Genomic DNA, 14,855 nt, shown 5'->3' with positions numbered 1-14,855 from the left:
AAACAGCGATTTGGTGAAAGGAAGAGGTCTCCTCCTAGCATCATTGGATCCACCAAAAATAATAGGAATCTTTTTATCTTATGGAAGTTTTAGAGGATATGATGTCTTATACATTCGGAATTTTAATTTTTGTTTATTGTAATATGCACTAAGGCTTCAGGCCGGAGGGGTTGTACAGAGACATGGAATGATGCAGACTGATCAAAGAGGAAAGATGAATTCCTTCAGAATTGTATACAGGAAATAAGGGGAAAGGTAGCACTAGGCAGCAGTGGATCTCCTCATCCCATTAAAAGTAATGGCAGAAATGCCATCCATTCTCAAATTATGAGGATTGCACCCATTCCTGTTGCAAGGCTGAAACCGGAATCAAAAATAAACAAACATTTAAGATATAATCAGTAAACCCCCCTGGCTGAGAGAACGGAAAAGTAAGAAGCAGTGTGAAAGTGCTTAGGAAGAAGGACACCTGTGACTAAGATATAATGCTATTTTTCATTTCATTTATCGGCAGCTAAAAAGACACAGTTTAAAATAGCTGAGTGGTTGCCTTTGTGCTAATATAATTTAGCACTCTGGTTTGAGTGACAGCTCTGATTCATCAAGGTAGCAAGATCTGTCCTGGTTCAGATAGCTCTTCTTCATGTGGAAGACAGCAAAGTGACTGGAGATTAAGAATCGCCTTGTGGAGTGGGGGTGGGGGGGAACTCCTGTGTCAGACCTCCCCCTACTGGCCATAAAGCATAAGAGGAAAAACATGTTAGAGGTGTATCTGTGTCATAATGCTTTGCAATCTCTCCAACCACTTGGAAATCACCTCATAAGAATAAAGATTCCTGGGTCCCTTTTCAAAATCTGAACACAACTGCAATTAACCACAAAAACTACAATGCTGTAAAAAGTGCAAGAGGCTGCCTTTTTCCAATAAGGCTTGAAATACATATTTGTTGTTATAGAAAGTTAGACAGAATTTATGTGAAACTCAGAACAGGTCTTTTAAATGTGAGAAATTGATAATTAAGGCAACAAAAAGTTTGTGAGGCCATATTCTTAGAGGAAAGTTTTCTCTCGTTCAAGCTATGCTGGTAAGCAATGTGGCTGCTAAGATCTCAGGTTTTATTTCAGCACTGAGACCAGGATCATGAACAGGAACAGTATGGGAACCAAACCAGAGGAATTCCCGCATGGCAAAATAAATGTTTACACCCATATGTCTCTTGGCACTGGGCCCATTCAAGGTGAGGGGAATCAGAGATATGCAGACTGTCCCCCTTCTGCAGTGCACAGTGGAGCTGGCTTTGGGGGCAAGTTTCTAACTCCCACCCTTCCTTTTAAATATAGGGTGGGAGTTTGAAATTTGCCCCCAAAGTCAACCCAACCGTGCATTATAGACAGGGGGGCTATCTGTATACTCCTGGTATGAAATGAATTATGCAAATGTGTACCCCTCTCCTGGTTTTCTACAAAGTTTATAGCAAAGTTTTGTGCAGATAGCAAAAATTGGGTTAAGCAGGGAAATAGCCGGGGGGAGGGTAGGCAAATGAGGGGAACATGAGAAATGCATATAAAATTGTGCTTGGTGGGGAGAAAATGGGTGGGGAGAAAATGGGTGGGGAGAAAATGGGTGGGGAGACAGCTTCTGCCAATGGGTGAGCAAGAAGATTGTACCTATACAAAAGTTCTGACTGTACCCAGTGCCCTATCTGAAATTGGCTGCCCTACTTCTACGTACAGCCTTTGTAAGCAAGTGACATGTAGCCTTGGCAGGCACTGCACTAGTATCCTAACACTGCTCATGCCAGGGGACAACCTGTTATAAATGAGATGCTGCAAATATATTGCCATAAGGACAGGTACTTCTCACCTAGCCAGCATCACATTTAAATCAGGACATGGACTCCAGTTATGTAATCATGTTCAGAGCAGAGTATTGAACCAGGATGAACATTTCATCTGTAATGTGATAGAATAGAGGCAGGACAGATTTGGAAATTATTTTGTGGGGAGGGAGAATACTTTTAAAATTCTGGGAGTTATAGAGGATTCTAAGAATAGCTGTAGATTTATTGTGGGCTTTTCTGCATGATTGGTTTCGAGCAGGTGTGGGGAGGCTTTCTAAGCCTATGGCTGAATTTCCTCACGGGCAGCCTTCCAGGAGCCAGAGGTGAAAGTGGGTGGGGAAACAAGCCAAAGTGGGCAGATTTATTCATTTAGATATCTTACCTGCCCTTTACCACAAGGTCTCAGGACAGGTTACGACAATAGAACAAGTAAAATAGTGAAAAAACAGTCCACTTCCACATATAAACACTGTTAAGAATAATTCCAGCACAGATGCAGCCCAGGATAAAGTTGCCCATGTAAAAGATCCATTGAGAGAAGAAGAACTTTAGCAGGAGCCCAAAAGACAACAGAGACGGCACTTTTCTCATAGGCCTTTGGTCAGGGTTCAGTCTGACTCATTTTCTCTTTGTAGAAAAACAAGCACGAAGGAGGTTTCCCAGCCTGCTCACAGGTCCTTATAATATCAGCGGAAACAGTTGGTCCTGGCGAGTATTAACTGCTTTCAATTTTAACCTGAGGGTTGTCATTTGTTCAGTTTTAATTTTAATTTTAAGTTATTTGAATTAATTTTGGGATGCATTTTAATCGATTGATTGCTTATTTTTATGCACATTGTATTATTTATATGATGTTAGCTGTTCTGAGCCCAGCTCCAGCCAGAGAGGGCAGGGTACAAATAAAAAAATTATTATTATTATTATTTATGTAACAGAAGCAAATTCCAAACGAGTAAATGCCACTACACTAAAGTGATACCTATATCGTATGGAACAGGCAGCTTGTACAGCTGGCTACATTCCACCCTTTCAGAAAGTCAGAGGTTTACACACACACACACACACACACACACACACACACACACACACACACTTTCATTCCTTTTCCATGGGAGCAAGATGAATTATCACAATCCGAGAATGGCAGCCAGAGAAAAACACTTAAGAGGATGAGAAGCAGGCCATTGAGGGGTGGGGTCTGAGTGGGGCACTGAGTGAAAGGCAGAGCCCTAGAGGGCTGCATTTGCCCCCAAGACTCCTCCTCACCCTTGGTTTAGAAAATCTTTCCTCTCCCTCATTCCATGATGCTGAGCAGTCCTGCTACGGCTTGCCATCCTCAAGTATCCAAGATTTCATTGTCGTACCCCACTAATATTTTTTCCCCACACTTCACTATAAGGAGAGTCATCCTATGGCTGTATCTCTGCTGCCGGCTGCCCTTCCTACTGTTCACAATTACAAAGTAATCAGAGACCTGCTGCTTTGTAATGCTAACTTCTCTAAGGATGCTTGCTTTGCCTCCACCCTTGTATCTTCCCCTTGGTTTTAATATATTTTCAAGCATAGGCCTATTTAAAATAACAACAAGATTGGAAGAAATTTAAAGCCTATCTACAGAAATATTGTAAAATTAATGAATGTTAGAATGATGTTGGATAGAAACTAAGTGGTCTTTAGCTGTAATGCTATAAGAGAATATGAGAAAATGGTTATTAATAGGTAAAAACTTAATGTTGTAATATTTTAAAATTGAAGATTAAGATGATTGAAGAGGGGAGGGATTTGCTGAATTAACAATTTGAATTGGAATACAGAAAAGGGAGGCGTGAGGAGGTCTGGGAAATAAGCAAATGAAAATATGTGATGGAAAGACTGAATTGTTTTTAACTATTTTTATTTTGTATTTTGTATTTTTCTTTTTTTATTTTGTAATTTTTTGAAAATCTCAATAAATATTTAAATAAAAATAACAACAACCCTGCTGAGAGAGAGAGAGAGAGAGAGAGAGAGAGAGAGAGAGAGAGAGAGAGAGAATCAACTGACAGAGGCAATTACACCCTAACCCCCACCCCAAAATATTAAGGGAATTGACATATCATAAATCGATCAGCAAGAGACAGAATGGTCAAAGAGGAACTGGGAATAATGAGCACACCTACAAGGTCTCATAACTACCAAAGTTACCAGAATCCCCACAGAAATGCGGAACACTGTGATAATCTTTGGGCATTGTCACAGAGTTTGCCACACTTCATAGCCAGAGGGGGGGGTGATTCTCTCAATTTCAGCTTCTCTCATTTTGGTCATTTGTCCAATCCCAAATTCAGCTCTTCGCATTTCCACAGAAAGTTGCATTTAAAAAAAAAAAAACAACTGCGAAAATTCACCAGCATTTTCTTTCAATAAACCCATGGGGATGTGGTTTTGACTGAGATATCCATTTTTGCGATCAGTACATTTACACCAATTTACACATTTGGGTAAACATTGGTTTGTTAGAGAAATGCATCGCAAACTTTTGAGAACTGCGAATAACTGTGTTTCAATCCGCGTATGTGAATTTGGTAGCTTCTCATTAAAATGTAAACAAAATGGATTTTTTTCTCCATTCCTAACATGACAATCTATGTTCAACACTATAGTGCAATAGAAAGGAAATACATATGGGCAATCGCCAGAACATCCCAAGGATTCTAAAAGCTGATGTCTGAAAACCTTCTAATATTTTATAACCAAAGCTAATAGCACTTTGAGTAATGGCTGTTGTTTTAAACTTATACTTAATGCAGGGAACTGATGTGATCACAGAAACTACCAAAGGTTTTCCCACAATGCACTGGCGTGACTAGAAGTGTCCACATGGGGCCCTGAGCCTGTGTGAGCCAGTCTTAATTTTACTACAGAATCCATCGGAATTCATATCCTACAGAGTCACGACAGGAACCAATTGAGTATCCGCAGAATATACTGATTTTGTTGCTCTGTTACTTAAGGCTTAGTACAACATTTTGTGTTTTATCTGTAATGCATGTTGAGCCTTTGTAAAATCTACCCAGCGTGGTCTCTAACTACATTCTGCAAAGCCTTCGACAAATATAGAAAGTTTAATTCAATATTGTCGGTTTCCTGTTTTAACACTGCAATAATTCCAGCTTTATAAATCTCTTTGTTTATCTGTGTGTGCAGAGACAGAGAACCATGATAGATATGTCTTAATGCTATCTTCCTTGTTGCAAAGAGATTTTAATTTAATTTTGGGTTGTGTGGCATTTGTTTTATCAGTTATGATTAAACGAATTTTTCAAGGGACACCAGAAAGGTGATTGAAGGTGACCCATATAATCTCCTAGGAAGAAGATGCCCCTTTCTACCCAGCTAAGATGTGAAATGCCATTGAATAAAATTATAGGGAGGGTGTGGGCAGCATTGACGCTACTTGCTATAAGGAGGGCTGGGGTTTTGTTTTGTTTTTTTAAAAAAACAGCAAATAAAGGAAGAAGCATAATATAATTTGGAGAAACAAGGATTAAAGGTTCCCCTGCTCATGCTGTTTTCACTGTACATATTGAGTTAACAGCATGCTATTGTACTGAATGAAAATAGAGCCCACATAGGAGGCTAGAGTGGCGCAGATAAATCCCCACAGCTTCTTGTAATAAATGCAGTTTTTGTGTCATGGAGGTGTGTGGCCATAAATAGTTTTAGGTTTCAAGTTGGTATAATAAGGCGAGATTGTTGCTTGACTCACTGTGGCGCACAGATAGTCTCAGTCACAGAACAAAAGAACCCCTGAGACTGAGGAGCACCAAACAATATCTTACTGCTTATCAACTTCTAATATGCGAATTGTCAAACTTCAGCATGTGAGCCGCTCACCTGTGGTGCTGGCAGCTTTATTTTCCTCAAAGATTACTTGGGCTTTATGTAATTGGTAAGCGGAAACATTGCCAGGGCTATACTGCAAATAAAATATAACTGATGAAGTTAGGAAGCCCAGCAGACGGCAAGGGATGTGTATAGTCAGCCTGATGCTACACCAAACAGGCAAGAAAGAATAGGCTTCTTCTTGGCTTAGACTTACATGCAACAGCATTAAATGGTAACGGTTTTCCTAGACTGTATTAGTTTAAGGCTGTTGGGAGGACAACTGGATTTTGAATGTGGAAGGAAGGGAGGAAGAAGGAAGGAAGGAAGGAAGGAAGGAAGGAAGGAAGGAAGGAAGGAAGGAAGGAAGGACCTCTCTACATCCTGAAGTGTAATGTATCAAGTATATTATTAATAATAATAATCCTTGCCTCAAGTTGTAGCATTCCCTGAATGAATTTGACTGCTCCTGAGACTAAGGACATGGACCTAGTCAAATGTTAGCACACTAACAGCTTGCTAAAGCTTACATGTGAATGGACTAACACGCGTGATGGGGGGGGAATGTGGAACACAAGCTTTGAATATGGCTCATATTACCTTCATTTTGGCTCTTCGTACAGCATGAATAGGCTTGTCCCTGCAAGCTTCTACAGGATGAGCAAGCCTGAGTCCAATCAGTATATGGGTATACTGATGGGTATATTGAGTATATGGTTGAAGAGGTTCCACCAAGCATCAGGGGGATCCTAGTAGAGGGTGATTCAGTCATTAGGCACATAATTAACTTTCTTTGTAATAGGCATGCGAACCACACAATCACTCACATGGCCAGCACAATGGTTGCAAATGTCCTGTGTTGCCCATACCCTGCAAGTGTCCTGGAAAAACTGGAACACCCTGTGTTTTCACACAGCACAATGATCTCGTGAGATTTCGTGCTGAGATCTCACCCCGAAAAAGCGCTTTTTCCAGGGCTGTGAACTTGTGCAGCACAAAATGTGTGTTTTGAGGCACTGTGCTCTCATGCAAGAGCATGGCCCTGGGGGGAAAGCATGTCTTTTGAGCTTCGTGGTCTCTCACAGGTCACATGACTTGTGTGGGAGCATGGATGGGAAGACATGCTTTGGGACTCGACATGTTGGAGGGTATGGTTGTCTAGATAGCCTGGTGCTCAGTAGAAGTCAGTGGTCATGGGGCACGTGGGCACATGGGCACATGGGCACCAGTGGTGTGGGGAAATAAAGCTATATAGTCCTGGAAGTGAAATGGAGGTTGCTAAGTAGGAGGAACTTCAAGCTTTCTCTGAAATGCTACTAGTTCCATGCAGGATTGGGGGGGTGGACTTTCACTATCCTAATGCTGTTATAGAAATCTATGGCAGGACCCCACTGATAATACTGTGTACTAATCCCCTCGCTAAGCCTTGAAAAGGATAGTGAAAATAAGGACCAAGATTATCAAGTTGCTCATAGGTTGACCACTGTGAGAACAGGATGCTGGACTAAATGGGCATTTGACCTGATCTTGCAGGGATATTCTTACCTATGCACTCTGGGAATGACAACCAGGAGAAGCCAGACTGCCCAATGTCTGTTGTAGCTTCAAGCCATTGGGTCTATTATTTTCATGGCTGCGGTGTACAGAGCTGCAGTTCTTAGGTGGCTGAGTAGCATTCTGGATGGTGACAGTTATGAGCAAGACAGACAGAAAATAAAAATAAATCGTCTTCATCTATGTCAGTCAAATATGCTCAAGAAGCAGTAAACAGATGAAAATGTCAGTCTTGTCAATTCCACAAGATGCCCAGGATGCATGGGTGAAAACGGGTGCTGTGCCAAAAATTTCTTCCATATTTTTTTTTTAACCATTCCATATAAATTAATGAGAAAGGAACTTGCATTTGAAAATGATCAGAGGGAGAGAGAGAAAAATATCATTACAATTCTTATGGCTTGGGTTCAGGGTGTTGTTTGTGCTCATTTTAATCTGAGTTGGCCAAGGGAGGTTGTAAGTGAGCTTTTTTATGATTCTACAAGTCATTTTTCAGCCTCCCCGGCAGCTAAGCTTCCTGAAAAGCCATGATAGTCAGGCTTTTCTGTAAATGTGGGGAGCCGGGGAGACTATCAGGTGAAGTCTTTTTACTCTTGTGAAAATCTGGTTTTTAAGGGCAGGTTTTGACACACCACTAGGAAAAATACTCTTCTGGACGAGATCAAGGTTTCCCCAGGCTCCTGCTTAGATTAAAGTAACAATAAAAATTGACAGTGAAGTTGAACAAGATCAACTTGTTTTGCTCCAGGGAGGCCTGGGAAACAAAATTTCCACTTCTTACACAAGAATTACTCCTCCTGATCCAACCACTCTTTTGAGCTATCAGAAGTGATCTGGTGCCACCATCCAGATTCCGCATGCTAACAGAGTCCCAGCTTTCTCAATCTGTGTGGCATTAGTTAGGAATAATCAATGGGACCAGGGCTAGGCAGCTGCGGATTCTGATATATTTACTGCAAAGCCTGCAAACTCTGTGAATATTTATATGGCAACGAGCTGCTTCAGCATCCTGAATCACTCCAGACAGTCGCAGAAGAACAATTGAGAGTAGAGTTACACTGGCAAGTAAAATATTTAAGAGTTGCAGCGGTGGCATTTGACAGGGATGCACTTCAGACCTCAATAGCACTGCGAAACAAAATTGTCAGCTTCTTCTGTAAAACATGGCAGAGGGGAGGAGGGGACAGCCCTTTAATCCTGAAAGGCAATAGATACAGAACAAACCCCTGAAAACCTATAACACTTTTTTAAAAAATGGAAATGAATAAATTTAGAAAGTACTTTTCCTAGCAATATACTAGTATTGCGAAGACTGGGAGTTAGGGGTGGAAGAGAAATTCAGTTCATTTGGATGGAGAAGAGTTCTGTGGCCATAGTTGCACCCATTGTGTACCCTCAGGTTCCTACAGCCAGTCAATGCCAGAGTTATGACCATAGGCACAGGACTAATAGTCTGACTCAGTATAAACCAGCTTCCTATTCTCTTATGTGTATACTACAACTATACCACTATAAAGGGTAAAGGCAAACATGTGCTTAATTCCACTCTAAGCTTTCCAAGCAAATTACATGAAATTTAGTTGATTCCAGTATATTTATTCAACCCCATATATCCAATTACACTTAACCATTACAATACGTTCACATCATTTAATTGGACACACCTTATTCTAATTTGATTACATATTTTTTGGCTATGATAGCATCCTCTCTCCTTCTTCTTTAGGCATCCTTTATTTTGTCCTTTAAATTTTGGAATGGTTGCATTTCCTTAATAGCAAGGGTTTTTTGCCGTCATATTCCATGCTCTATCTTTGTGGCACATTTCCACATTAACAATGTGTGGTAAACTGACCAGCTGCCTTCCCTTGATCTTTAATCCCCTCTAATCTGTTCTGGGAACACTGAAATGTTCCACTTTGGTTCATTATATTTAAAAAAATCCTCCTAGAATAATTTGTATAGAACATTTTTTTAAATAAAAAATTAGTAAATGGATGGAAGAGAGCTCTATCCCCTTGCTATTACGGATTACATTTCTTGTGTCATAAAAGGATTATTTGTGATGCACAGTTCACACAATGGCTGAAATCCAATGTCCGAGTGAAATCCAGTGTTGCTGTTCTGTTCCAGGGATGCCTTTTGATCCAACTGATGCAAGCACAATTGTAGAGCCACTGACCATTTTGGGCCAGTGGAAATAATAGGAATTTTGCAAAAGTGCTACAGGCACCAGTCACAAAATGGCTGCCATGCAGACGTGTAGGAGAGGTCAAGCCACTGCAAACAGGAGCTAAGCTGGAAGAGCAAACTGTCTCTCATGTCCTGTGGATTTTTGAGGAGATATTTACTGAGACTTTTTGCGGGCACCATAGGAGATGCTGACAGGAAGGTGCCACACTGGCACCCCCTAGGCTCATTTTTAAAAGGGGGTGGTTTTTGCCCTGCAACTCTCCATACCATCTTCCATTTTGCTCTGGGAGGCCCTCAATCCTCTAGAACACTTTTTTGGGAGGGGAGAGAGATAAGAACTTACAGAGGGGATGACAAATCGGTGAAAATTGGCTCAACTTTTCTTATGGCAGCAGATTGACAAATGGCAGCACTGGATCTCACCCTATGTGTTTATTTTCATGGCTCTTGTTATTGTTGGTTTTTTTTTCCATTGTCAAAAGATGCTCACTAGCAACTTGGAATGACTGTTTAATATGTTAGGGTTCCCCGCCCCCTTAATGTGTGAGCTGATGCTATATTCTGGCTTGACATGCAAGGTGTACTTTGCTGTGCCTGAAATTAGACCCTAGTTTTTAATCCCCTAAGACAATAAAACAAAGGTGCTGTATGCTGTGTGGCATGGTAGCAGGATCCACCACTTTTGACTGCAAAGATATGGACATAAGTACCTGAAAAATGCAATGCAAAAAATAAATTTTCTCCTCTCTCTCTCTCTCTCTCTGTGTGTGTGTGTGTGTGTGTGTGTGTTTGTATTACTATTGTATACCAGTGTCACTTTCCATGTTGCTTTTATCATTTCCTGGACACCAAAACAACCTCTTTCTCTCTCTCTTTCTGCGCATGTGTGTTTAAATTGGATCTTATTTAAATGAACCCCTTAGCAGGTTGGCTGAGTTCTTGAAAGCCTAGGCTGGGCTGCAGATGTCTGCCTGTTCAGCCACATGGCAGAACCAGGCTCTGGGAATCCCTGGAGCCTAGTGCAGGAACAGGAACTTCTTGGTGCTGGATGCAAAAATCCATATCCCTTTCCAGTTCATTAGGAGCGCCTATTGTTTGCCATATTTATCTGCCATCACTGCTGTTTGTTAGCAAATGGAAAAAGAAGTGCCAAGGCTCCATTTCAAGCCTGCCCTCTGAACACTGGGAAGGGGCTCCAGCCATTCAATGACAGATGGTCTTTGAATGATATACAGAACCTCTGCCCTTGGGCCTGCTTTAGGGGAGCTCTTTTGGATTGTTGCTCTGAAGAGCGGGCGGGCGTTGCACGCGAGGTGATTATTCCATAATAATTTTAATTATTTTGCCTGTTTTCAGACAATAGTTGCAGAATGTTTGTTTGTTTCTTTTATTCTTCTTTTTACACTCACTGACTTGTGACACCAGCGTTCTTTTCGAAGGCTGGGAGAGAAACAGAGCCTGGTATCCCTTCCCATTTTTGCAGATTATCCTTGTTCACATGAATTGCTGCTGTTTAGAAAAGAAGTGAGTTGTGGGGTCTTTCTTCTGGCTTGGGAAGTTAAATGAAATGAAATAAAAATGGATCCGAGAGAGAGAGAGAGAGAGAGAGAGAGAGAGAGAGAGAGAGAGGTGGGGAGCGTGTGTGTGTGTGTGTTTTAGTAGAAGATTGTCACAGTAGCAAGTCTCCCGAAGACGCTGCTCTTTAACTCCTCTTCCTCGCTGCTGAGAACACAGCTCCAGGAGCCTCATTTACATGCATATGGGCATCTGATTGGATCTGTTCAAAGGTACAGTAGGAGTCAGTCAGATTGCATATGATGTGCATATAAATGAAGTTCCCCAAAGTGAATCATGATGCTTCAGGAGAGACGGGGAAAATATGCTCACTCTGGTTCATCCAAAGGTCCAATAGGAACTTGTGTTCTTTTTTCCCCCTCCACCTTTTCTTGCTCCCTCCCCCTCCCTTTCTGGTATATGCTTAGAGATAAGCAGAAAGTACACACTTTTCTATTTTATTTTATTTTTTTTAAAGAAATCAGCCTTCATAATTTGAATTTTAAAATCACATGCAAGAGATTTCTGGAAGCCCAGAACTTGAGTTAGCGCTGCCTTGCTACTCCAAGGCAACGTGTTTTTCCACACACAGGTGCACTCTGCATACCCCTACTGCAAACACCCAGGGTGCAGAGATCTAATTCACTGACAGCATGCGAAATATGTGAGACATATCAGTGGTGGTGGGCAGTTTGAGCTTTTCTGGTAGCACTCACTCTCTGACAAACTGCACCATCAGCACCAGTTATTTTATTGGTGGGATGCAACTTGGATGCAATAAATCCTAGGCAAAAGAAAGCAGATAAATGCATCAGGATGGCAGCTCCTATTCCCAGGAGTGCTGGGCTTTGTTCCTTTTTCACTCCTGAAATCCAGGGAAGACTACCCAGTGACATCTGAAAGAGGGGGAGCATTTATATGTGGCACTTTATCTCAATATATGCATTTTTCGCACACAATATTTAACTGGAGAATTGCACTGCAAATTTCAGAGAAGTGCAGATTTTGAAGGATGGCTGTGTTTCTGTTCAAATATTGCTTCAGATCACTGGGACAGCTCAGTCGGTAGAGCATGAGATTCTTAATTTCAGGGTCCTGGGTTCAAGCCTCACATTGTTTGAAAGATTCCTGCTTTGCAGGTGGTTGAACTAAATAACCCTCAGGATCCCTTCTATGATTCTATAACATGAGGATTTGGCAAGTTCACTTTCAATGCAAATTGAAACAAATTTCTCTCCCATTCCTATGTGACTGCCCATATACTCCCCCCCCTTTAGTGGGACATCACTGGATCTGGAGGAACATTCATATTGTTTTTCTATGTGATAAAGGACACAACTCTTTAGACATCTAAAACATTGATGAAGACTCAGCTTCTGTTCTAACAGAGTTGTGTGTTACCAGACACAGTACAGGAAAGCTGGATGTGACGGAATCCACTTGCTTGTAAGAGAGCCATCAGCTCGCCCTGACAGTTCTTGACTTTCCATGCCAGTTGTTCCTACAGCATCCCTTTTGTTCCTTTTGCTTGTTCCTTTTGGTTGTGTCCTACAAAGCGAGACACAGTCCTATGCCTTAAGTTACAAATAGAAACAGGAATGATTTTGATATTTTCAAGAGACTGTGTTCTATAGCGGTTTGATTCAGGAAAGCCCTATAACATGGGAATGAGGGACCTGTGGCCCCCTCATGGAATCGTACAATTGTAGAGTTGGAAGGGTCATCTAATCCAACCCCCTGCAATGCAGGAATCTTTTGCCCAATGTGGGGCTCAAACCCATGACCTTGAGATTAAGAGTCTCGTGCTCTACCCCCCCCCCAAGTGTTGTTAGATCCCTGGCTGGCCATGCTCACTGCTGCTGGTGGGAATTGTAGCTCAACAGCACCTGGAGAGCCCTAAAGAAGGAAAAATATATTTCCAGAACGCTTTGGGCTTTAATAAATGCAGACACTTTTAGAATTCATCCCTCTCACTCTTTCTTGTTTTCTGTAACAGACTGCACAGGGGCCTTATCCAATATACAAGAACCAACACTCAATAGATAAGCCAAACTAGTTGTTAAAGCCTGGAGAAAACAATGCAATGTAATCAGTCTGTGTTGGGTGTATTGGCAGAAACTCATTTTCCCCAGTGAAAGATAAATGTTGCAAGGTACCCCATTTTTATCATCTCTGCTTACTACAGGTGGCTGCTTATATTTCCTGAAAGGTGGTACTATTTTGCCATAGATAATAATAACTAAGGCTGCAAACCCAACTCTACTTACCCAGGAGTAAGCCCTATTGAATTAAATAAGATTTATTTCTGGGTATACACGGTTAGGATTGCTCTGTAAGTATGCTATAGAACAAAATCAGGACACAATATCAGTTAAGCATTTTTTAATTTAAAAAACCCCCATTGGTTAAGGTTTGTGCCAACCTCTTCATGAAATCAATAGCCATAAATTTTTGGATTGATCATGCCCCAAGGGTTGTTTTACCACACACACAAAAATCTGGGCTATGAGACACAAGAATGAAGTAGCAACCTTAGTATTTTTGTTGTGAGCAGAAAATTATTACTAACTTTCATCCAGCAAGAAAATCTAAAGTCGGCATATCTGATGGAGCCGTGCATACCAGTCCACACTTCAGTCAGCACATACCTGGCGGAGCATGTTTGGAGCCATTGAGATAGATGTTCAGCTAGAAGGAAGGGAGCCCTTTTGCCTGGGGAGGACACAGAAGGAAAACAAATGAGGCTCCATACAGGGTCCTATCTTTCAGAAGCCTGGAGCATGCATGCATGCGTGCGCGTGTGCACACACAGGCACACATGCACTAGCATGCACTAGCATTTTCGTAGCCTAGTGTTAAGCAGAGCATCTCCCAGCTGAACAAGTTCTTGGAACAGATTCCAGATATTTTATCCATCCTTTTGTGCTGCCGTTGAGGAACCTGTTAGGGAAGCCAAGGTGTCAGGGAAGAATTCTCCAAAAAGCAGGGGAGCTGAAATAGATCCCTCCATTCCGAGTACTAATATGTTGAGCTGTGCTTTTCATTTTCTAAAAATTTTCATGTTTGACTTGAATCATCCCCCTTCTATCTCCTCTCAATGTTTCTATCTCCCCCTCTCTTCTCAGCCAGACCAGTTAAACAAGACATGTCAGTTAACCCCCATCACTATATATGTATTTATTTGGAATTTATAGAGAATACATATATATACTAAAACCTTTGGGTTTTAGTGAAAAACAAACCCACAAAGTAAAACTGAGAAGGCTGAAGACTACCCATCCACACCCAGTGGCGTAGCGTGGGTTGTCAGCACCCGGGGCAAGGCAAGTAATTTGCGCCCCCTAGGCTGTGGATTTGCGCCCCCTAGCCCGTGGATTTGCGCCCCCTAACCCTAACCCCCAGATGTTGCGGCCGGTGCGGCCGGGCCCCCCTGCACCCCCCACGCTACGCCACTGTCCACACCCTGAGCAAGGCCCATAGTTCATACATGTTGATATTTAAAATAGCCTAGGTAGATTTGATGGCCCTGTTTCTTGGCCCAAAAGAGCAAATGTGTCTTGCATTTTCCATCTTCAGAGAAACGATCAGCATAAAGCCTTGTAAGGGACACATTGAGCTGACATGACTAGGAGGGGGTTATTTGAAGCAAGAAAAATGACGTTTGCACAATGTAGCTTATATAGATGGAGGAATCCAACATCTACTCCAGGGGGACATATTCTGTAACATCTGCAGTTTTAGTTTAATCAAATCTTGGACTCCTTCTCCAAGGAGAAGTGCCTGGCAGTCAATAGTTAATACCCAATTGAAATTCAGATTGCTCCAGGATGTCAGTGAAAGGTGGACAGA

Source organism: Podarcis vaucheri (assembly GCF_965113315.1).
Source record: "Podarcis vaucheri genome assembly, chromosome: 3".
Taxonomy (NCBI): domain Eukaryota; kingdom Metazoa; phylum Chordata; class Lepidosauria; order Squamata; family Lacertidae; genus Podarcis; species Podarcis vaucheri.
Note: the sequence above shows the minus strand (reverse complement) of the source record.